The sequence below is a fragment of the Dermacentor andersoni genome, chromosome 3, assembly GCF_023375885.2.
Source record: "Dermacentor andersoni chromosome 3, qqDerAnde1_hic_scaffold, whole genome shotgun sequence".
Taxonomy (NCBI): domain Eukaryota; kingdom Metazoa; phylum Arthropoda; class Arachnida; order Ixodida; family Ixodidae; genus Dermacentor; species Dermacentor andersoni.
The window spans coordinates 13,417,831-13,443,062 of NC_092816.1; the positions used below are offsets into that span (position 1 = coordinate 13,417,831).

Genomic DNA, 25,232 nt, shown 5'->3' on the forward strand with positions numbered 1-25,232 from the left:
GACCATAAACTTATCAATTTACCCAAATTTCGTGTTTGCCTTTAATGCCCTTTTAACAGTGGTATTTCCTATGAAGTGGCGCTTACTCTGTGGCGGCACACAGGCATAGACAACAAGGTGTAATTCAGACGAGACATGCAATCAACGCAATCTCGACCCTTTGGAGTATGGTGGTGCCATGTGGATCGGGCACTTGCAAATACCGTATTTACTCGCATAATGATCGCACTTTTTTGTAAAAAAATTGACGCAAATTCAGGGGTGCGATCATTACGCGGGTTAAATTTCCCGCGAAAAGGAAACAATTTTTTTTCATCCCGCGTTTGCTGCGGGATGCGGGTGCGGGACATCAAAACAAAAATGTGCGCCGGCGGAGCAACCCAAATGCGCCGAATGCGTATTTTTTTTTTCTCGTGAGTACATTATGTGCATTGAAACAGTTTCTTCCGTATCAGTGATGAATAATATCATTAATATCGGCAAGTTTGCGACAATACCATAGCCATGTCCACTTTGAGGGGACAGAAACAGATGGGTGCGTTTAGCTGCCAGTGACATAGAAATCCAGGGCCGGCGTGCTGTGGAAACTGCGGCATCTGTCTTCAGTACTATCCTAATACGGCACGTTTCCACTAAGGGTGGGCAAATATCTTAGCTGTGTTAGAAGCGTCGGCGTATGAATATGGTACACTTTTAACGTATCAGTGTAAACGTGGCTACTTTCATTGCCGCTCGCGATTTGTTGCGTGCCCACGAGTGCAGATGAAAAGAATCGAAAGGCGCCTTTTTTGTTTTTGTTGACAGCAACCATTATAAAGCCTAACCATAATAAAGGCAAGTTTGGTTGTACCTATATTTGTCGTGAAAGTGTGGAAAGTGATGAAAGTAATAAAATGAGGCATCTACTTAAGAATGTTTGGTGCATGCAGACCGCTTGGCTTGTCTTGAAGAGTCGTTCGCATAGCATTCGACAGATGGTAAGCGCGATCATTATTAGCTAGACTTGGCACACGACATATCGCTGCGGCAAGTTTGGGGTGCGATCATTACACAGGAAATAAAAGAAATCAAATTTGGACGGCAAAATTCAGGGGTGCAATCATTACGCGAGTGCGATCATTAGTGCGAGTAAATACGGTACATCGTTTCATGCACTGTAAATTTTACATAAAAATTTTATAATTAGCTACTCGATTGTTCTGAAAAATATATGGAATAAACTCTACACCTATGTACGCGCTACATATAAATGCTTGCTTTTACATAATGTTTTGAGTATTTTTAAGGTTACAACAATGAGTCTTAGCAACGTAGCTGCACCTTTGCATTTGCCACTTTTATCGTCCAGCTTTTCTTCTAGATTTAGTATACTAACTCTATGCCTGTCGCCATCTTAAAAAACTACTCAATAGGAAAATGCCAACATGCGTCTCGGGTCGCTCAGGACCCACCAGCTCCTCTTCACCAGCCATCTGCATCGTCGCACACAAAATGGTGAATGATCTTTATTGCCCTCCACTTCCGGGCTCGCAGCCAACCAGGGTTGCCAGCCAAGAGCGGTGGATGCAGCTATGTCCAACTATATGCATACATCTTCCCTCCTTTTAACAGCAGTAAAAACTCATGATTGGCCAAGTCGCAGTCACACACCCCGCACACCTTTCACAGAAGAGATGTCACAAGGACCACTTATTCAGACATTGGTCTTCCCCGTTCACTGAACTACATCGCTGAGCACAGCAGCGTCAGTGTCAGGCAAGCTGCTGGAAGTTTCGTCGTAGGACAGCCTTGCTGGTGGCCTTGGCTGCCTGGCTGATCTACGTTCTACCACATCGGGTGACGGTGACTGCGCAGCGGGAGCTTGTTGTTGAGGCTGTGAAACTGTAGGTGATCCATCCGATGAGCAGTAGGATCTGGATTTCCTTTCTGGGTTTTTGAAACAATCCATTGTTTCACCACAATTGTCAGTAAATACGGGTTTGTGCTGTTCCTCGGTTGACAGCAGATGCTGCCTGTTCCTACGGAGCTTGGTTCCGTCTTCCGTGACCACAGTGTGCGACCGTGGTGCTACCTGCTGCTGTACTTCTGCCTTAATTTTCCATCCACGCTTATCACGAACTCATACGACGTCCCCTTTCTTCAAGACAGGGAGCAGACATCTTCGCTTTGATTGGTTTCGCTTCCATACTCCATACGTCTTGAGGACCATCCACTGCAAAGTCCGGTAACCGTGTTCTCATGCAGCGGCCCATGAGAAGCTCACTCAGGCACCTTCCATCTTCAAGAGGAGTGACTCTGTAGTTTAGCAGGCCCAACCAGAAGCATTCCTTTCCACTCAATGTCTTTTGTAGTAACCGCTTAGCAATTTGTACACCTTTCTCAGCCAAGCCATTTGACCGGGGAAGTCGCGGACTGGATGTTGTGTGATGGAATTCAAAGGCATTTTGCAAATTTTCCGAATTCATAGCAAGCGAATTGCAGACCATTGTCTATGACAACCTCCAATGGAATGCCATGTCTGCTAAACATGCTGCCCAACACATCAACAATTTCTGGGCATTAGTGCTTCGCTGACGCTTAACTTCTAGGAAGTTTGAGAATGCGTCATACACCACAAGGTAGTGCTGCCTGTTAAATTGGAAGAGGTCTATTCCCACACGATCCCACGGTCATGCTGATACTTCGCGGGGCAAAAGGGGTTCGCACGTCTGACGATGTATGAAGTTTTTGCAGACGCTGCATGACCTGATCAAAGCTTCTATATCACTGGCCATACCAGGCCAGAAGACCAGTGCCCTTGCTGTAGCTTTGCAGATGTAGTCTGCAAAGCTGATACTGATACACTGATACACCATTAGGCGTAAGAAAAATTTTGCAGCCTTGGTGGCATTTCTCCAATTTCTTTGGCAGGGATGGCAATGAGCGACTTATGGTTAGTCTCTGCAACAAACCGACGACCATATGTGAAATTTTTCACACCCGAACACAATTCCCAGTTCTTTCTTTTCAATTTGTGAGTAGTGTCCCTCAGCTTCTGACAGTGCTCTGGAAGCGTGCGCTACCGGGCGCCAGCCGTCATTATGCTTTTTAAGTAAAACTTCCCCCAGACTGTGCAATGATGCATCGGTTGACAACCTTGTATCTCTTGATTCGTCAAAAATGGCCAGGAGTGGTGCTTTAGTCAGAATTGCCTCGAGTTCTTGCTATTCTTGTTCAAAAGGATTTGACCACTCAGAGATACTGTCACTCTTGATCAGTGAGTGCAGTGATGCAGTTCTAGCTGACAAGTTTGGGATGTACTTGCCAAAATAATTTATCAAGCCTAGAAACCTGAGGACAGCTGTTTTGTCTTCTGGCGGGGGAAAATCTCTCGCCGCCGCCACAGGCTTGTCACATGGCCTTATCCCACTTTTACCAATAACGTCGCCCAGGAATACAATTTCTGAGAGCCCAAACTGACACTTTTCGAGATTCAATGCAACATTCCACGCTTCAGTCGAGCTAAGTCGGTACGCAGTCGCTGATCATGCTCTTGTCTCGTTCATCCCCAAACTCGGATGTCATTCATATATACTTTTGTTCCCACTAGGTCTTCGCACATCTCGCTCATGGTTTTCTGAAACACCTCAGGCGCAGAACTAATTCCGAAGGGTAGCCGCAAGTACTGGTACTGACCGAATGGCGTTGTGACCGTACTTATCTTTGACGTGGCCTCATGCAACAGAATTTGTTGGAACCCAGAATTTGCATTGAGTTTCAAAAAGTAAGATGCACCAGCTAGTTTCGCTTGGATTTCCTCGCATTTAGGCAGTTAGAAATGTTCATGTTTCAAGTTAGCGTTGTGTCGCGGTGCAATGACAAGACCACTCACTCAACCTTGAACACGTCACATAATCCCCACTGCAACTAGGCGGTCCAGTTCCTTTCATAATGCGTCTCTCAAGAACTGCTCAAACGGTTCACCTTCCTCCTGAACGCGTATGCGGAAAACATAGTGTTCGTAGGTTTCGTCCTTCTTTGGCATACAGTAATCTTCAAACCTTTTGAAGATTGCATCATACGTAGCTTTTGACGTGTCTTCAAATGTGTTATACACATCCTGAGCCTCCTCACCAGCAACATGGAGAAGCAGGGATCTTCTGAGCGTCTGTGTGTCCATCAGCACTTTCTGTCGCCTTGACGAACAACTCGGAATCATTGTCGAAACAGCCTCCAGGGTCAGGGGAGGTATTCTGTAAGAGTCCACCTAGTGGACATGTCCATTTCTTCAGCTGCTGAAGTGCTGATTGGTTGTGGTGCCTGGTTGATGCGGATGCGCAGCCTAGTCCAGCCAGTCACAACTGTTCTCTGTGACGTTGCCTCATAGTACAAGCTCTGTGGGTGGCTTCAAAAACTCCATTCCACGGGCTGGTACTGTGGCCCATCTGCCAAAAAAAAATTACCAAACCACTTCTGACACCATGTATCAACGCACACAAGATGGCGAATTATCTTTATTGCCCTCCAGATCCTAGCTCGCAGCCAATCTAGCCAGTGCAGTTATGTCCAGCTATATACATAGGATACAGCGCATCACTGTTTCATGCAGCAACAATTCATGCCAAGTGGTCACTCAAAACTTCCCATCAAAATGCCCTTCTCGAAGAAGCTGTTGACCCAGGCTGAATTTGAAGAGTGCAAATGTAAGCTTGGCGAAGCCGCAGAAACAGTGGAAGTCTCGGGTCATATGGGCCCCACCAGCTTGGCACTCGTCGATGTCTCATGCTGCAGATTTGTGCTGCATAAATATCAACTGCCATTGAGTCTATCAAGCTTTTTGTGACTTCGGATTGTATGTTTTCCCAGTTAGTATGTACATTCTTTCTCGTTTTTTTTTTTTTTTTCACAACCACGTATGTATGAGGTTCTACTGTAAAATCTGGAGTGCATTAAATTTGAGTAAACATTGCTTTCTACTGTGAATCCATAAAAAATATGTGTGCTTTAGAGTTATGTAAACAATACCATATTAAGCAAGTGTGTTTTTTTTTCTCCCGGAAGAAACAATGCTGGAAAAAATCGCCAGGCAGCATGTATGTTGCCACAAAAAATTGTATCAGTCGTTTTGAAATGCCCTTTACAACATAATGAAATGTACTTGGCCATAAAGGAAATATTTTAAAAAATTCTTAATTGATCTCAGTTAATTAACTTCTTAAGTGCAATATAAAAGATATTATAAGGAGTGCCACATGACTGCAAACCATATGTTGTTGGTATCATTTAGTTGCGACTAACCACTTTTTTAGATCATTGGTTCAAGTTACGTGAAACACCCTGCATAAGTGTAAAATGTTCTGAAGTTCAATGAAGCCATTATTTCACATGCAGGCATACCCGGAACCACAATAACACATTCTAGTCATTTTGAACATGTTCAAATGTATGCTAGTGTAACTTTAGCCACTGCCATTAATTAGCTTGGTGACACCATGCTCTAATGTCATAGCACTAGATGTGCGTTCTGCATATCTATACATAAACTTTCATTCCACGAGCATGACCTTCAAGGCCTGATAAAGAATTCTTGAAGTGAAGAGTCTGATGCAAGCAATAGTATATACCTTTTTGTTTTTAACAAAAAAGTAAAATGGAGACACTGGAGCTTAAAAGAGCACTAGTTACTGCAGGACTAGGCAAGCCACTTGAGGGGAAAAAGACCCCAGGTTTGCTTTTAACAAGTGAAGTCAACGTTTCTGGATTTAGATAAACATGCCAACTACACTAAAGCTAGTTCTAGAAGAAACTCTTAAAACTAGCACTTTTCTAAAGTGCCAGATATTTTTGCCCAGCTTTATGACTATATATATATATATATATATATATATATATATATATATATATATATATATATATATATATATATATGCATGGTCTATTCTTTACAACCTGTAATATCTAGAAAAAAGCCTGTTGTGACAAAGGGTTTGAGATCATGCAAGTTATCAAGTACAATTGCCTTGACAGATTACATTGCAAGAAATGGGAGCACCCGAACATACTAGCTGCAAGGATTGAAATAAGTTTAGGGGCATGGTTAACATTTAACTAAAAGAAACAAAAACATATATATATATATATATATATATAGTCATATCATAAGGAGCCAACACTGACACTTTACAACTTACCCCAGGTGGGAACCGAACCCACAGGTTCCCACCTGCGGCAAGTTGTTTTTTCATCCACTTTAATTTCCATTAATTTATCGTTTCTTTATTTAATTTATTAAGCACAAGTAATTTCCCCCATATTGTCCTTGGTGTCAGAGTTTGTTGGCTTCTTATGATATGACTAATAAAAATCAGGCCCCGCTGCTAAGCCCCTTTCTTCTCGTTCACACACACACACACACACACACACACACACACACACACACACACACACACACACACACACACACACAGAGAGAGAGAGAGAGAGAGAGAGAGAGAGAGAGAGAGAGAGATTGGGCACGTTGAGCCCATCCTTGTTGATATCAGTACAAGCAGGCAGGACAGACACAACTTTGTCTTGGGATTTAATAAAGCTATAATACCCGTGTCACATGGGCACAGAAAATGACATTATCTTGCTAATGCCTTAAATTCTAATGCCATTTGCGGGATGCCACACGGAGAAGCCTAATGCCATTTGCCTTAGTGTCACTTGTTATCTAATACATTCACCAGAACTCATTTGGCTGACAAATGCACACCCTCGACTCCGTAGCTTGTGCAGTGCAGTATAATTGAAGTACTTAAAACAGCCTCTATTTCATCAAAAATAATTTATATAAAGCTTTCAACGACAAAATTCCCGCATGGAGTTGTACTTGAACTTCCTCATGCTAGTTGGAACAGCTTCGACAGCCCATGCGCCATTTGGATTTTAGGCTTCAGATTTGATTTGGAATGGACGAAGTTGTTATGGTCGATTGCAACGTTAAAACAAGGCAAGAAACTCAAGCTAATGGCACCATAGCAGGCTTGCTATTGTTTCACTATTCATGACGGCACAAGTTAAACTTGTAAATGAATATTTATTTTTTATTTAGTACCTTAAAATTGCTCACTTCAGAAGATTCTGTCATTGACAGCACCACATTAAATTTGAACATGTGGCAGCTGTGCCGTAAAAAATGTAATTAGGGAACTTAAGACAGTTATAAACCAGTGTCATTTCTTCCGCTCGTGGGGCACAGGTATTACACTGGCTATCTGTTTTTCAACCAAGCAGCAGCTAATAGCAACAGATAGTTAATAGGTATTTTTTTCTGCACATCAACTGTGCTTTGAACTGGCAGGACTGGTGCCATGTTATGCTTTTATGCCCGTCATTGTGTGTGTGGGTCTTGCTTGTTCTTGATGTCTGTTGTGTGCTGCTTACGTTCATGGGCACAGGCTCTCTCTTGTGCACTCCTGTGTTTATTTGCTTATGTAGTGTCAGCTCCAGGGCCCCAGGACACAAAAAGATGAAAGCAGAGAAATATGAAGTATAACAATAAGACAAAATAAATTAGATGCATTTCTGGTTACACAATGTTAAGTAATACCTAACAAAAAGTATCAGTGGTAGCGAAAATGTTTCTGTGAAGTATGTTCTTGGACAAGGACCATGGAGTGAGGAGAGAGCGTCACATAATTTGGAAGCCTACTCATGGAAAAAGTTAAGGAAAGGCTTATGGAAAACTGGCCCTGACAATCTCATAAGCAAGCAGTAATTTGTAGCTGCCAAGCATGCAGAGAGCAGAGTTGAGAACATATGGTGAATGCCGATTGGGATCATAGCGTCATTAAGAGCCTCCGTAAACCGAACAGTTCCTCGAAAGGTCTGACAATTATCTCTTGCCTATGTCCCAAGAGTCAACGTGCTAGTGGGCCTCAAAGGAAAGGAGGTGGGGTGTTAAGAGTAGCTGTCCTTGCCGATGGTAGCTGCCTGATGTCATGTCATCTCCTAGTACACACAGTATTTCCTTCCTCTATGGCAGAGGCTCCCGCAGCTGGCCACATTGTTCATTCAAGAGCTGGGCCCTGGTATGAAGCACAAATACATCGTCAACATGAATTTTAGCAAGCAGAACAGGTTCTTCATTTTTTACTTCAACGAAAAAGAAAACACTGAAACACTAGAGATTGCTGCAAATTTCTGCATTATAAAAAGAAAATTTTGAGAATTTCCAAGACGCTTTTGCAATCTAATTGACACTGCTGGCATAATCTTAAGTAGCAACACATGGCACGTCTTAGAGAAACTAGAATGCACCTTTTGCTCTTACTCATTCAGTACAACCTGTGACATTGTCGCGATGCAAGGTTGGACTCGCATTTAGCGGTCATCTAGTACACAGCAAAGCTACGTTGAATTATAATACGGCGCATAAAAGGTATGCACTTCTTTTAAGGACTCTACCTTGACATTGGTAGCCTTGGACCATTTGGTGAGAAAACGAAACTTCCACCTGATATTTATGTATACTACCAAAATTGACTCGGCACAATGTTTCACAAAGCTGTCATAATATCTAGAAAGAAAGACAAACTAAGAAAAAAATATTGGAAACAGAAATGAGGAACATGCCACAGGCCACAATATTTTAATATGCCAACTGTCACACTATTAAAAAAATTGTGTTCCTGAAGTCCGACAAGTCAATATGTCAAAGTCATTGCACCTCTGGCATGCATACAAATCAGTAAAAATTGCTTATGTATGCTCAGTGCAGGTTCTCAAATAAAACTTTTTGAAAGCAGTCCTTGCATGCATCTCCTTCCTTGTGCTTATCTATTTAGTTATTCAGTTTCTTATTTCATCATGTAGCAACAAGTCCAAGCTATTTTTCCCGCAGTGGAATCCAATGTTTACTTGAGGAGTATTGGCTATACGTCAACCAAGTTGTATTATTTATTATGGTATAATTGTTTTAAATCTATTTGACTCAGTGCAATTGCACACAAGGCATGTCAAGATGCAGAAGTCTTTTTACACTCAAAAAGGTTGTACAAGGTTTTGTTATTTATCTACACTTTTGTAATGTGTTTTGAATTGCTCTGTTCTTCATGCCTTGCATGCTGCTGTGCACTGTCTATCGCTGCATGTATTTGTCACAATGCATGTGCTGCTTAAAATAAAGCTTTGACACTTGCTACATGCACTGCTGTTATGCTTATGCTTGCATGCTGACATGCATTGTAAAGCATTAATTGTAGCAATGAATTGAACTGGCAAATTGAGGGCACAGCAATTTGTGAGGGTGCTCAGTTTTGTCATTGACTGTGACTTGTATGTGCACACAAAGCTGAATGGTTGTCTTATGTTGTCTTTATATATGCTACGTAGGGACACTTCATGATATTATGCTGGAGAAAGAGCCACCAGAATAAATGTAAAAACTTAGTATAAACTGCATCTTGGTTACATTGTCCCTAATGAAAGGAAAAAGAGTATCTTTTTTGCTACATTCTACAAGGGGTGTACAAGGCATTGCCTCCAAGTGTCCTGCTTAGGGAACATTTAGTTCTGCTAGATGTTTTTAGAGGAGTATGGACACAAAACATTCATATTTTTCTTTATCTCTCCTTTCTCTCTCTCTTTCCCCCTCATGGCTATCCAGTAATTATGATATGCAGTCTCAATTACTCTAGAGTTCTAGGCGTAATTACATTGCCTTTTAATTGCCTTTTGTAAATGTGCACCAACTGCGGTGCTGCTTCGTACATGGGGCAAGAGGCCGGTACATTGCAGAAACTAGAGACGGTGCTCACATGGTAGTGCACAGCACTGGCGCATGCACGCGCACCTTGACTATGCTGCCTAAAGCATAGACTATATATCGCTTGACAGGATAGTAGGGTAGAAGTGAAAGGGGACCTCTAGAGTTTTCAAAGAAATGCAGAATGGAGATGTAAGGAAGGAAGGGCTGACTTATGTTGTGTACAACGCTGTCTTTGTGTGCTCTTCAACCACCTTACCGGGCTGACTGGTGTGCTCAAGAGGTTTATGATACCATACGTGACCACTACCATCACAGCTTCCATTATGTATGGAACCTCCAGCTTCATGTTTGGAGCTGTACTGCGCTTGGCACAGACTTTGAATTTTACCTATTAGGAGGCAGTGCAAAAATTTTTGTTGCACTTCTTGAGGAATTTAGGCTTCATACTGTAATTACAGAGCTCAATCAGAACCTAAAAAAGATTTTCGTTTGACCTCGTGAAACCTATAGGCTTCAGCAAACGTTAGAAAATAAGTTGTGCTCACTCATAAAATCGGAATTTACAGCATTTTTTTTTTACTTTGAAATTATTGTTATATGCCATGCTTGACACAAGATGCTTTTGTGCCAGAAAACTTGTTTTAAGAAAGTCTTCACATGGCAAAGAGTGAATAAAAGGCATCATGAAAGTATTTTTTAAAGGGATACTGATATCATAATTCTGACTATTCGTGTTAAATGAAAGTCCTAGAACTCTAAACCATAGAAAGAAATAGTGACAGGCCTCAGAGTGCCGTTAATAATTTAATATAACAGTTTTATACAGCCAGTCTCGCTTTCGTTTCCCAGGAGAATATTGTATCGGTAACGTCACGAGACAGCATGCGGGAGCAGGACATTGTAACATTTTGACACTTGCTCTGTCTCGCTCAGTCGCCGCTATGCTGCTACATCAGCTCTCACAATGAGCAGCAGCATACGTGTCACACTGATCTCGGGGCTGTGCGGATGTTGGGAGAGATGGAGTCTGGAGACGCAGGCAAGCTTAGCAAACAGACTTTACTAAGAGCAAACCCAAAATAAAACACTCAAAATGGAACTCAAAACTCAACTGACAAAGATAAAACTCCACACTTGCTTAGCCAAAACACTGTCCTTATCTACGCCTACGTGCGTCCTTAGCACGTTTTGCGCGAAAGTCCGGCAACCCTGGTCTATGGCTGCACGCTAACAAAAAACACCCATACAAGGTTCCGTTGGGCGCATGTCACTCCAAGTCCGATGTGCGTCGGCTCTTGGTCACCGTCAGTCCTCCCGCCGACTCCGCAAGTTTTGCTTCCTTGTTATCGGCCGGCGAGTTCCTTCGTCTCGGATGCCGGCGTCCCGATTTACATCGGTGACTTTTCACTCAGGCCTGCCTGGCTAAGCCCAACACCGGGCTCCGCCGCTACCTCTCCGTGTGCCGACGAGAAGCCCCGGTGACTATCGTCCGTGCTGGTCTGCCAAAGAAGGGGGATCCAATTCCTGGAGTGCCCGGCAGTGCCATGGGAGGCTGCAGCAGGTCCAGGGAGCCTTGCTCGAACGTCGCCGAGGTCGACGGCTACACCCTGGGTCGCCAGCGTCACAAGCCTGTCCAAACCTCCATGGGTCCCGTCGCCAGTACGAAGCTGGTGCTCCAACCTTTTTGGCCCAGAGTCACGTCGATAATGCCACCTTGGCGCCACTTCTCCTCCGATCACACCTCGGGTCACGTGCCTTGAGGGCTCATGCTGTTCGGACCGGTTGGCGCACATTGTCATCTTCTTTTCTTTTTGTGCCCCTGCCTCTTACATATGACACTCGCGCCATCTCTCGTACTGTGCTTCAACCAGACCGACTGCCGCGGGCATCAGGCCACGCGGCAAAGCCGTATTACAGGAGATGGGAGCTATGCGGGAAAACAACATATCAGAGGACGCGTGAGAGTTGCGCATCCCCACAGTTTATCGCACATGTTCTTCGTTGTAATCCTAGCGACTAGCGTTCAGTGGAGGTTTTGAGTTGTGTGGAGCAACGCGACGCACGATGTCCCTAAAGCGGACAGTTGTGTCGCTTGGCGATAAGCTGAATATTATCGAGGAAGCGGAAAAGTGGCATGGAGCCACAAAAGCCAGCATTGCCCAGGACCTTAAGATACCCGAATCTTCGCTTAAGACGATCCTGGCAGACAGAGCAGTGATATTGCTGTATGCAAACAAGTTCGGGCTCAAGCGGAAAGCGGCAAAGGAAGGGCAGCATGAGAAGTTAGAAAACGTTCTCGTCAAGTGACTGCATCGAGCGCGGAGCTCTGCGATCAACGTTGACGGCGCCATTCTAAAGGAAAAAGCGGACCTTGTGGCATTGCGTCTGGGCATCAATGGCTTTCAGGCATCGAACGGGTGGCTGTAGCGCTTTAAAAAATGAAACAGGATTGTGTACAGCCGCTCCTGCGAAGAAAGCATTTCCGAGGACGTTTCAACGGCGAACGAGTGGATGGAGTCGCTGCCGGAGATGGTTGCTGCATACAAGCCCTGCGACATTTTCAACGCCGATGAGAGCAGTATTTTTTACCGTTTGCTGCCCGAGCAAACCCTTGCGTTTAAGGGCGACAGCTGTCATGGTGGCAAGCGTAGTAAAGAGCGTGTGACAGAACTATTCTATGCTAACAAGGACAGTTCCGAGAGGCTGCCCGTGCTCGTTGTTGGAAAGTTTGCAAAGCCACAGTGCTTTAAGAGCTTGAAGACGCTGCTTTGCAGCTACAACTTCAACAAAAAGGCGGGGATGACGTCTTCGCTCTTCAGCAATTTTTTGCAGCAGCTGGATAACAAAATGGGTGCTAAGTTGAGGAAAATATTGCTTTTCGTGGACAATGCACCGTGCCACCCACCTGATACATTCAGCCTGAGGAACATAAAGGTTGCTTTTTTCCGCCCAGCTGCACAACCCGGCTGCAGCCGCTGGATGCCGGCATCATTAAGTGCGTCAAGCAAGGGTACCGGAAGCGGTTGGTGCAGCGTCGGCTGCCGGCTATGGCGCGCAGCGAGTCGGAAAAAAAGATCACTGAGCTCGACGCCATGCGTTTTATTGCCAGTTCGTGAAACGCAGTGTCGTGAAGCACAATCACTAACTCGTTCAAGCACTGTGGCTTTAAGCGAGAGACTGCCTCCTCTGCTGGGGACGCAACAACCTCGAGGCCGCTCGAGGCCGATGCAGGCTTCGCCGAGTACGTGGACGCCGACGACAGCGTTGCGATCTGTGGCGAGGTGTTGCTGGATGACGCCATCGATGAGGCTGTGCCTACCATGTTCACCGAGGTGCTACGGCACATAGACGGCATCTGGAGCTTCATCTGTTCACGCGATGCCGCAGAGGACCTCTTTTTGGACGTTGCCCAACTCGAGCGAAAGCTCTTGGTTCACGGATCAAACAAGGCCCAAAAGAAACTTAACCGCTTTTTTTAAAGTTCGTGCCGGCTGGCGGGAATCGTGGCAGTGGGCAGTGGAGTGCCGTAAAGGTTCGCTTGAATATAGCATGATCGGTACCTGTGCTGCAGCATAATTCTTACCGCATTTACTTTTTTGGTAATTTTGGTTTCCAAGCCCTGCAAAGTATGCTAGTAGTTTACATTGAAGTTTCTCATAAATCTGTCGCGCGAAATAAGTAGTATTTTAATAGGCATAATTTATGTTCGGATTTTACTACGCTTTTTCGCGGTCCCGAGAAAGTCGTATAATTGGGGTTCCACTGTATCTTCCTAGAACATTTTCAGTATTTAGTTGCAGAGAAATTTGCTACGGAAGCAGCTGGTTTAGTTCTTCCATAATTTGAAGTGGCCGCAGCAAGCATTCTTATATACGGCTGCGCTGGAGATCACTGAAGTCATGCTCTGCTGAGTGCTACTGCATAATCTGAGCCAAGGACCCACACAGGAGCGCCGCACTCCAATAGGAAAAGGCATTGACAGAGGAATGAGATGAGGTAGCACCAGCAAGCTCTGTCTTATGTTGCAGAATCCAACAAACTTAGCTGAACTATATCTTCAAAAGTTTTTTTTTTTCTTTTATGATGAAAGGCAATGTTATAAACTTTTTTTATATTACTGGTTTACTAGAATTTTCTCATATAAAGATCGATATGCTATGTAATGGAAGCTGGTACCATATTTTCCCAGTGTAAGTGCCAGTTTCATTGTCTTTGCCATTTTTTGCTTGCAAAGGCATTGCTTTCTGCAAGAGTGAGACTTCGCATACATTTGAGCTCTGATCTATCACTTAAAGCTTGACTTGATTCGTGAGCTTAAAATCACTTTCAAAAGACCACAGAACAGTAAAAAAAGATAGTTGCAGATTCCTACAAAGTGGACATGCCTTGAGTATTGACCAACATTGCATGACATCTAGAAGCAAAGTTTATAGTCTGTGACGACCTGAGATTGCAATAAGCAATTTATACGCATGTCAGCACACTCATTTCTGACATCGTCATGGAGGCAAATGTCTTTCAATATTGGCGCCTTTCGAGAACTATGTTTTGGAGCGCCAAGGTACAAAGGGTCGGTTCAGTGCATATTAGGGTGCAGAGGTTATGCTGAATTCCTGTCATTTTCTGAGTATATTTATGTTCATTTGTACACAAGCATCAATAAATTGTTGCTGAAAAATGCAGTAACATCTCTTAAGGAACTACAGAATAAAGGTGCTTGATCAGGGAAAACGTAACGTCCGATATTACTTGTGGCACAACTCTTGCACAAAACCTAATATGACAGAAAGTCAACACACTATTTAATACTCTAAATAAAGCCCACTAAGTCTGCCTGGTGGCTACATTAAATGTTAAACACTGTTTTGGTGCTGTTGTAGCTGTGAATCACACTAAATTATGCTTGTACTTTCAATCTGGCACTTGCATCAAATGTACAATGTTAACAGCCTCTATTGAGCACTTGCAGCCCTTTTTCAGTTTCCGCGCAGCCATTTATGTCAAAGTAACTGCATAGGGTATAGAAAGTCACAACAGCACCCATGAACATACATGTGCAGTGACTACTTAGGCTTTCATTTCGTCGACCTCCTCTTCACTTTCAACGTCATCAGCCATGTTGAGGTCAGCAGAAATATCTGAGACAGCCAGCACTCCTGATGTCCCACTGACATAATTGCAGGATGAGTATTGTAACAAATGACCTGGGATCCTATTTGTGGCATAGCATGCTTGATGTACGTGCAGCCGGCGGGGGCCGCCTCATTAGCGGTTCATGTTTCAGTTTTTGGATCTAACAAATGGGGAGCTAATGCATATGACCTTGTGGGAACTAAATGGGACTGGCATTTCAAAGTACAAGAGCCAGGAAAATGCGGCAAAGCAGAGGCTGTCAGTGAGGTTCTACTGTATACCCTCTTTATTTCTGCTACAATGTTTTCGAGAATTACTTGGGCTTCACCGAAACACCTGGTATGCCCTGTGTGTGAGAGAAGGTAGATGTTATGTCATGTTGTGCAGTACTTCAGATAAGCAGCTTGTGCAGCCCTAGTTGATCTTATCAGGGAAGCTAATGTTGCTTAAGTTTCTTTTTCTGCTTGTATACTTGAGCCTTTGTAGTGCAAGGGTGCTTCATGAAGCAATAAAACGAGGGACACCGACCAAAAGAAGTGCTAAAAATGAATAGATCATTGAGACGTTTTGGCTTCGCTACGGAAGCCTTGTTCACAATGGGTTGAAGGAAAGTTCATGGAAGCGTATGTATTATTCTTCAGCACGTGACTCAAGTAGCGCGTGTGCGACGGGGAGAGGGTTCCCTCTCTTCGATCGAGTGAGTGAGATGTTTTGCATATCTCCAGTGATTCCAAATACAGCCATGATTTCAGGTTTCTTTTTTGGCCGATAATTCTTGAGCTTTCCTAGTCAATCTTGTGGTCCATTGCATCTGTGTGCTAGCTCCAGGACGAAAGCCTCGGCAGGGTCGACACTGTGCACTGAAAGGTTGTACACCGTAGTTCTGCCCTGCGACCGGTATGCCCTGCTACCGGTATACCCTGCTACCGGTATACCCTGCTACCGGTGTACCCTGCTGAGGCTCCTTCCTGGAGCAAGGTCTGAATTTCAATGTTGCACCTGCCCCTGACGTCAGAACGGTTGTGTGTGCGGTGGAGTGCGTGGTTAACCAAGTTTATCCATCCCGCCATGACGAGGCTCGCACCCGCGCTATTAGTGTCCTTCCTGGGCAGCACCGGCGGAAGTTCGTTTCCCCTCTTTCTGCTGAGGAATGGAAGGCTGTCAAGCGACTTCAGGCGAACACTGGAATTGTGATTCTTCCCGTTGACAAGGGGAATGCAGCGGTACTAATTGACACGGCTGTCTACAAAATCAAGATAATGACCCTGCCTAATGACCAGGACACTTACGTCTGGCTCACTCTGGACCCGACCTTGAAGGTACAGAGGGACTTACAGGCTCTCCTGGCATACGTATTCCGCTTCGTAGCTTCCAAGCACAAGTCTCTGTATTATAAGCTTCTCTGTCATAGCAGTGCTGCACCTGCACTTTGTTTTGCTGAAAGTTCACAAGCCTAATGTCCCCCTGCATCCAATCGTTGACTGCACCTGTTCCCCTCTCTACAAATTGTCCATATACCTGCACCAGCTTCTGTCTCCACTCATCAGGAAGGGCTCCACGCATCTGTGCAACTCTTGCAAATTTATTGAAAAAGTTTGTGACGTGTCTTTAGACGACGACGTGATAGTTTCTTTCGACATGGTGTCGCTGTTTACCTCAATTTCGACTGACATGGCTGTGGAAGCATGCACTTCTGCTCTAGAATCTGACAGGACTTTGCCAGACAGGTCGCCCATTGACGTTCCAGACTTCAAGAGGCTCCTCTGCTTTCACCTTGGAAGCACGTACTTCTGCTTCGACAAGATCTTCTAAAGGCAAGTCCACGGTACAGCAATGGGTGCCTCTGTATCTGTTACTGCTGCCAGTCTTACGATGGAATGACTGAAAAGTTGTGCTCTTGCGTCCTGCAGTCCTAGGCCAAAAGTTTTTCTGCGTTATGTGGACAACTGTTTTTTTGCGTGACTTGGCGCAGCCCTTTGGCTTTGTTCCCTGCTCACCTGAACAGTCAAGAAAGGGCCATCCAATTCACAGTTGAAACGGAGGTCGACGGCAGACTCCCATTTTTGGACGTGCTTGCCAACAGACGAGATGGGTCGCTTTTGTTTAGCGTATACCATAACTACACTCACACTGGCCGCTACCTAAACTTTCAATCCGTTCATCCTGACGCTCACAAAAGGTTGGTTACTGCCTCCCTGTTCAACCGTGCGAACCACATTTGCACCACAGCAGAAGGTCATTTCACTGACTTGGACCACGTGCAAGGCAATCTTTCGGCAAGCAGCTATCCCACGTCTCTTTTGAGTGCTGTGGAACGCCACCTGGTCAATTTCGTCTGACCAGCTAATCCTCGGCCAAGAAAGCGTACTGCCATACCCTACGTTCCTGGGATAAGCGAAACCGTGTTTCATGTTCTGTGTAGTTATGACTGAGGTGGCACACAGGCCTGTGTGTATGCTGAGGCGCACACTCGTGGGCGGTAAGCACAGGCTTCCGAGGGAATCGTTTTCTGGCGTAGTCTACAACATACCCTGCGCAGATCGCAATTACGCATACATCGGTGAATCGGGCAACGTTAGACAGACTGAGGCAGCATCAGAATGATGTTGAAATGAAACGAACAGTTTCGAATGCCCTTGCCGAGCACACGAATGCAACGGGCCACAAGATTGATTGTGAAAGCTCGGGAATTATCAGCCAGAAAGAAACCTGAAATTGCGGTTGTATCTGGAATTGCTGGAGATGCAGAAAAGGTGTCGCATGCTCAATCGAAGTGAGGAAACCCTCCCCCGTCGTACACGCGCTGCTTACGTCACGTGCTGAAGAATACATAAGCTTCCAAGAACTTTCCTTCAACCCATTGTGAACAAGGCTTCCGTAGTGAAGCCGAAACATCTTAAGATTTATTCATTTTTAGCACTTCTTTTGTTGGTCACTCGGTGACCGTCGTTTTATTGCTTCATGTTTCATCCCGACCAGACTGGCTTCCGTCTAACCCTCGACTTCAAGGGGGCTTCATGTTAAACAGCATACAAAATTGCTGGTAGGACCTAATTGATAGATATCACCTTCTTACCTGGCCTTCCTTGTTCTGCCCCTTCTGTTTTTCAGGCGCATTCTCCGTGATGTGTACGGTGATAAGCACATGTCAATAAAATTGGAGCCGAAGGAGAGTATCAGCTCAGGCGAATCCCAGGAGTGATTTGGTTGCCCTCGCCGCTCGCTGCTTCCTTTACCTTGCCTCCTGGCAGTTTTTTTCTTTAACTTCTTTCCTTTATTAACCAAAGCTTCATATTGCGACATTCTTTGCCATGTTCATTGTCTCCTCCCTCCCTTGTTCCTTTTTTTTTTTTTTGGGTGTGTGCTTTGTTAGTCACTGCAGCAAGTGCATGCAATGTTGCTTTAGTTTTTCGATGTTACTGACTGGTTAACTGCCTCTTTGAGACGATTCACCTGTGTAGCTGCTGTTCATGCTTGGTCACAAATTGTCATGCCTCTGACCTTGGAAATTTTCACCATTGTACCTCCCCACACACACAGCTTTTGTTTCCCCATTTATTTCATGCATTCCTTATTTTCACCAAATGGGTTTGTTGTTGTCGTTGTTGTTAGTGTAAAAGATGCTGGGCTGTTGCCAGGTTGACGTGCCATGTGTGGGACATGAAGAGACTGCAGTTCTATTGCTTTTTTTTCCCTTTTATTTGTTTTCTGTGCACTGGTTGAAAAAAATGCCCATGAGAAAAGACTAGGGACTTGCAATGTACATCTGGCCATAGGGCACTCAGTATGCAATGGCACTGTGAGCATGACATTTTTTAGTCTTTGCAAAAAGGTTTATTAAAGCATGGATGGCTTTATGCAGAAACAGCCTGATCTCTTTAATATGTATACAGTATTTGCGGATGTTTCTACATATTTGTATGGCCTTTTTAGCAAAAAATTTCGCAAAGCATAGCTTTATAGTCTTTAGCTGTGGGTCTTTCGAACTCCTCCCGTTTTTTAACCCTTTCAGGGTCGATTTTCTTTTGCCATATGCGACAGCCCAGGGTCGATTTTTTTTTATTGCAGTTTCCAATTCTTCTGAAGGGCCTATTTCGAAAAAAATTTACCGTAATTTTTCTAGGGTATCGTAAAGTGAGAAAAAATATTTTGCGTTGGTATATATGTACTGTTTATTCATGAATAACAACAATAAGAAAAGGAAATAAATTAATGAGAATTAAAAATTTGATGCATTGTTATACATGTAGTTCAAGGCTTAAAAAATGCGCACACAAGAATATTTCGCAAGTGTCAAATGTTCCTGCTCTTACACTAATATTTACGTCCATAGCGTAATCTAACTGCGTAGATGAGCGCACTCAAGAAGACTGTGTGGTTGTATGCCTGTCAAAAAAGCAATACGTGTGACAAACTTCTGCTAATCTTCATCTTATCGCCAACCAGAGACAATTAACTTTCGTTTAACTTTCGTTTAATTAACTTTTTAAGTCTCAATTAAAAAAAAATAATAAGAAAAGAAAAGGAAAAGCATGCACGGCAGCTTCCTTCCTATGCGTACCCCTATGAGCACTAAACGAGTGAGAAACAGGCAGTCACCCTTTGAGCGATTAGTAACGAGATAGCCATCAGTTTTGCAAACGCAAGAAGCCAAAACCGCCTGCGGAACAAAACCCAAACCGCCACCTGCCCGCACACGCGCCAATGCGCGAGTGGTAGTATATAGATGCGCCGGAGCAAACTAGCTCTAAAACAAACCATGCAACGAAAACCGAGAGGCATAGTGGCAGCACATGCCAGGAAAGAAAAGTTTGGAAATTAGCGTGCTTTTTAAACATACAGATTCTGCCGTATATTTATGTCATTGACTCTGAAAGGGTTAAAAAGCCAGGTGTTAAAGAATGTGCAATTTATTCTAGGTTTTGTGACTGACTGTGCTGTATGCTTTTCTTATGCCTCACAGGTACAGACAAATGCTAAAAACAATAAAAAGTGATTTCGAGGCATTGACTGTGTGTGAAGCTGGGGTGCTTATCTCCCATGTTTTATTTGCTTTACTTTTGCTTCTAATGATGTATGCTCAATCCTTGAAGTGAACACTATTGACTCCAGTGCTTGAGCATTTATGACCTTCAGGTACATCGTCATAGGGAGCCTGACGTGTAAGGACTGATCAACTTCATTTGCATTTAGATCAGAAGTTCATTGAAGAATTTTGGAAATTTTTATTGCTGAGATTTCCTCAGGTATTTGAGGAAAATTAGTTGGTTTTGCTCACCTTTTGTCATTTGCCAACATTATTATAACGTTTTACTATATGGGCATAGTTAAACAGAAGCAAATCAAGTGAGTGGACACGCATAGTTTATATTATCAACACGTTATCTCGGTTGTGTACCTGTTTGCAAGAATCGACTGTTATTCTTAGTTGTTACCGCCGTAGTGCCTTATGAGTTCAAGAGGAATCAAAACAAAGATTCACTGTTTGTTCTGATGCACTGTTGCTTTCCTGCTGGTGAAAATTCTGTAATTAGCTAAGTTACAAATCTTCCTGTTTTCAATACCATTAGTGTCTCCATGAACCTGAAAAGCTGTTTTAGAGAAGACTACAATGAATAGAATTATGGAATGAACCTGGAAAGCATTGCTATTCATTGCATTAATATAAAGGAATGGCTGATGAAGTGGCAGTTGGTTTTTTTTTTTATTAAAATGTTGATAAAACGGTTTGGTATTGTAGTGACATGAGCTGACAAGAATTTGTGATGGGAAGTAGACTTTGCTAACATTGTCTGAGCCATAGTTGAGCTTTCACCTTGTTGGTATCAAATCTGTAAGGGGCTTATATAAACAGAATGCAGCACAAGCGTTAACTTCAAAAGATGAAACAAAATCATGTTCTTAATCTGGGGCCGTATTTTCTAACAGTCTATCTATTGGCTCAGCTCGCCATCACAAGGATCAGCTGCTCAGCGTTCTTCAGCGTTCAAGCCAATGACAAAGGTCAAAAGGAATGCAAATTGAAATGGATGACTAAAAAATGCAGCCCTTTTACTTGCGGCCCCCTCTCCGTCTTTCTTTTATTTTTAATAATTACTTTCTTTAAGGTAAAATAGACTATTTCAGAAATAACTTTGCTGCAAAGAAGTATTGCGTGCATTCAGCAGAAGCGGAGTTATGGCAATCAAAGGTCGCGTACGATCCCCTTCGTGGTGCTCCAGCCTGTTCTTCAATGCCTTCTTCAAAGAGAAAGGCGACTTCGCACTCCGCTTGCGAGCTCCATGTGCCACACATGACTGCAAAGTTTATCTGAAATCTTCACAAATGAGTGCGCTATCTGTGGACTGCATTTTTTCGCCAAGGCCAAGGGGAGTTTTAGGACCCCTTTAACAGTGAAAGATAAGAATAGCCATTTGGGCGAGTTGGCTGTGTTTGTCTTTCTTTCTCTAACCCACCATTATTTTTCTTTCTGCACTTCAGTGCTTCTCGCTGCAAAAATAATGCCATTAACAGTGAAAATAAATAAAGCTTTGTAATCTGCATTTCGAGGGAATGGAAAGAATATCCAAAATATTTGAATGGCCGTGTTATTGAATTGACAAAGTGCACATTAAGAAATATTGATATAGATAATAATTCTGTCACACGTGCATACAGTTCTTTCTTTAACTCATTCAGTTGATGCAGTGCGTAAAAGTTGTTGGGAGAATCCAAGCAAAACTTGGGACAGTTGCGGCTGCACAATGCATGCAGTGTCATTCTCTTGTGGCTGCTTTGATCATGAAAAAGTTGGTTGGTGGCTATGATGTCCGTCACGACATAACCAGTGTATTGAACAGTAGTGTGTGATGCATGCAATGCAGAAGAGATTGAACACCTTGTGCTGAATGTAGGTCAAATAACTGGTGCGATTGGATTTATCTCTTTAGGGGAAACCACTTTCAGTGGATGTTGATTGACTTAGCTATCAGCTTGTATGTCAATTCAATAAAGCATTGTGCCAGATGCCACATCACCCAAGAGTGAAAGTAATGCTAAAATTGGCCAGTCAAGAATATTGCCCCTGATTGGCCACACCTGTTGTTTTCTGCAGGCAGTGCATGCTTGTGGGGTTTTTGTATCTCACAGGAGTACCAACCACTGCATCCAAGAACCCGACATGCTTAGTGTGAAAAGAAAGTGTGAAATGCTAGTTGATGTTTCTGAGATTGTTTAATTACTAGCATGCAGCTAGGTATGGTGAATTAGCAAGTGTTTGTTACCCCTAAAGTAACGCAAATGTTTGTTACAGTCATGGGGGAGGTTCACATTTTATTTTCTGACATTGACAAGAGCTTACTCATTTATTTTGACAGCTAGTCAGGTCAAACATTTTACACTTAAAGGGACACTAGTGAGAAACAATCAATCAGTTTAGATAAAAGTATTCTTGAAGAGCTCTGGTTTTGTTAATTTCGTAATACTAATAGGTTGATTATTAGGTGAGAAAATCATGGTAAAAATTTCATTTTTGTATTTTGCGCCCGTGCCCCAGGACCAGTGCATCAGTGTGATGTCACGGATGATAAAGTGTTTTCTCGCATTTCGGCTCTTGTGGGTCAGCAAGATTTTTTGAAACTTGCCAAGTTTGGTTTTTGACTCCTTTAGAATATGATGTAGTTCGTATTTAGCGATCACATATTAACTAGGCCCAAGCAGACAGACACTGTCAAAATTTATGATGTTGCAAAAGCTGTTTTCAAGGTGGCGATGGATATCAAGGTGGCATTCATTCCTATTCCAAGTTGCACATCATGCTCACAAAAGAAAAGAAATGCATTGCATTATGTGTTTGTTTTCAATATTTTGCTATGGATCAGTCTTCTGCTCTGTAGCACACGCTATGTATGATCCAGTTGCAAAAGCAAGCCTTCGGTTCTATTGCATTCATGCACAGGATATTTGCTATGCTTGTTGGGGCCTGTGCAGAAATGGCGAAGTGTGTACATTGTATCATTATGCCACTGTGCCTTTCTTATTTCCTCTCTATCCAAACTACGCACCCAGAGCGAAATTGTTTTTTAAGCATTGTGCAAGGGTGTAATTAGAGTTAATAGTTGTTGCTCAAGGAATTACCTTGGCAAATATATACATGTTTTGGGTGTGTAATGTGGCATCGTCAGTTCTAGCTGCCTTTAAATGTGCATATTCAGGGGTGAGACTGCTGCACCAGTTGTGCCATTTTGATAAAAATGCAATTTCTTGCGCCATACTGTGCCAAACACAGAAAATTGACCAAAATTGCACCATGCTGCAACAGAACGGCTTCGGTGTGTGTGCTCCAGCAGTGGCCAGGAACAGCGAGTCAATTCGTTCTTCGAAAATAGTGCAGCCATTCACATTCTGCACACTGTGCGATAGCGCCTCCCGCACAGTTTCTTGTAATTTTTGGCGCTTATAACACTGGACTTTTCGGCGCTTCCGGGAAATCATTGGCACGTACGCGGCACTCCTGGCTGTCTTCGCTGCTGTAGGAATGGCCAGGGCGGCTGTATTTAGAGTGTATTAGAGCACGGTTGAGCAAGCCGAGCAGTGTGGGGCTCCCTAGCTGAGGCACAAAACGAAAAGTAGGCTGAGGGCACTGTGAGCGAACTAAGTATTGGGGAGGTGCACACTGCAGTGGGTTCAACGTGTTGGCATCTCTATCCCCAGGGCCTGTATAACGTAAAACTATTCCAATCTGTTTTTATGCTATGGGTGAGGCCTGAGCCATTTTGACCTATCACAGAGGGATAATGGTGGATTTGGAATAAAAACAGATTGGAATACTTTTACACTATACCAGAAAGTTAAGCATTAGGGGCTTTGGAATCGTCCTGGTCTATTACTTAAGAATGGCTTTCATAAAAGTTGTAGTTTCGCCCTAAACGCAATGCATCGATTGCAATAGCATATTAGCAGACAGTTATATGAAGTAAGGATAGTAGTTTTAGCTGTCATACAAACTTGTGATCATTCGGTTACTAACTAAATTAACAAGCATGTTGTTGTGCGCACAAGCAAATGTGAACACATCTCACTTCATCACCACGTGCACTCGCTGTCTAAACGCTGTAGTCGGGAACCACGACAGCAGCAGTAGGCGAATTGACTTTGGTGCTGCCTCTTGCTTCAACACGAACTAAGCAGCAAAAACTCGGCGCACACGAAGAGCTATCAGCACTCGACCCACTCTGACCCCATCGCAGATCGCTGTCAAGATAGGGCCCATACAGCCAGGCCATACTCGGTAGCCGTCAGAGTAAAATGCCTCCCTCCTTCCCTCCCCCACTGCCTTGCACGCGACGAAAGACAGTGCTTTCTGCCCACTTTCCTCCCTTGTGCACGCAAGATTGAGCCGCCATTGTTGGCCCACCCTCACACGCTTTTACTCACATATGCGGCATATAGTGCACGGCAATGATGTTATCACCCTTGGACTTTATACGGAACATCTTGGCGACGGCGACGACATGGGCATAAATGTGTCTGGAGTGTCCATATAATTCCTATCGCAATAATAAACCACAGTATCTCATAACTTTGACTTCTCCATATGGTCTGTTGGTGAAGCACTTTTCCAGGCACTTCACCCACACTGTCGAGACATTAAAGAAAAATGTATTTGTCTTGGGCTATTAGAAATTTCAGACTCAACTGTTGCAGTGCATTTTTTTGTGATTGCTAACACTAATTAAAAATGTACAGGTGCTGTTACCTAAATTTGCGTACACTAGACTGTGTCAGTATCAGCATAATCTGCTTGAAAATTCAGCTTAGGACATTGCTTAAGAAATTCAGCTTAAGAAAGTTGCAGTACATCTCTCTTGTTGGTTTATTCTGTTTCGTCGTCGTTTGAAAGTGTGCTGCCATATTCTGTGTTGCCTTATTCCACCAAAATTCAGATTGGCCTGCTCCAAACTGCTTCAAAAGGAAATTTAGTCTGCTCCAAGCTGCTCCAAAAGGCAATTTTTTCTGCTGCGAAGTGCTTCAAAAAGCAATTTTATTTCCTGCAAGAATTGCTCCAAAATGACTTTGGGCAGTCCCACCCCTGATGTTGCTTAGTGCCTTACTCAGAAGTGTTTATGTTAGAATGACACTTTTCACTGCCTTGCCTCTTACAGGCAATGGTTCTCTTGAACCTGTGATCTCTTGTTCTATTTTTGTATCCTGTGTTGTTTGTGACCAGAAATAAATGCTTTTTGGTTTTTCTCTAAGGGGTTATTTTATGCAATTTTACTCTGCTGTCGCACATTTATGCTTCCAAAAGCAGGAAAGAGGTGATGAAACCTCGAATTCGATATTATCTTCATCAAAGGTATATTTCTGCTAAAATTCATAATGGCAT

The 25,232-nt window shown here is 43.5% G+C and overlaps 1 protein-coding gene across 3 annotated transcripts in view; it reads left to right on the forward strand.

The window, feature by feature from the left end:
- LOC126520913 (cellular tumor antigen p53-like) overlaps window positions 1–25,232 on the forward strand; it is a 102,051-nt gene that overhangs the window by 53,907 nt on the left and 22,912 nt on the right. The window lies entirely within an intron of this gene.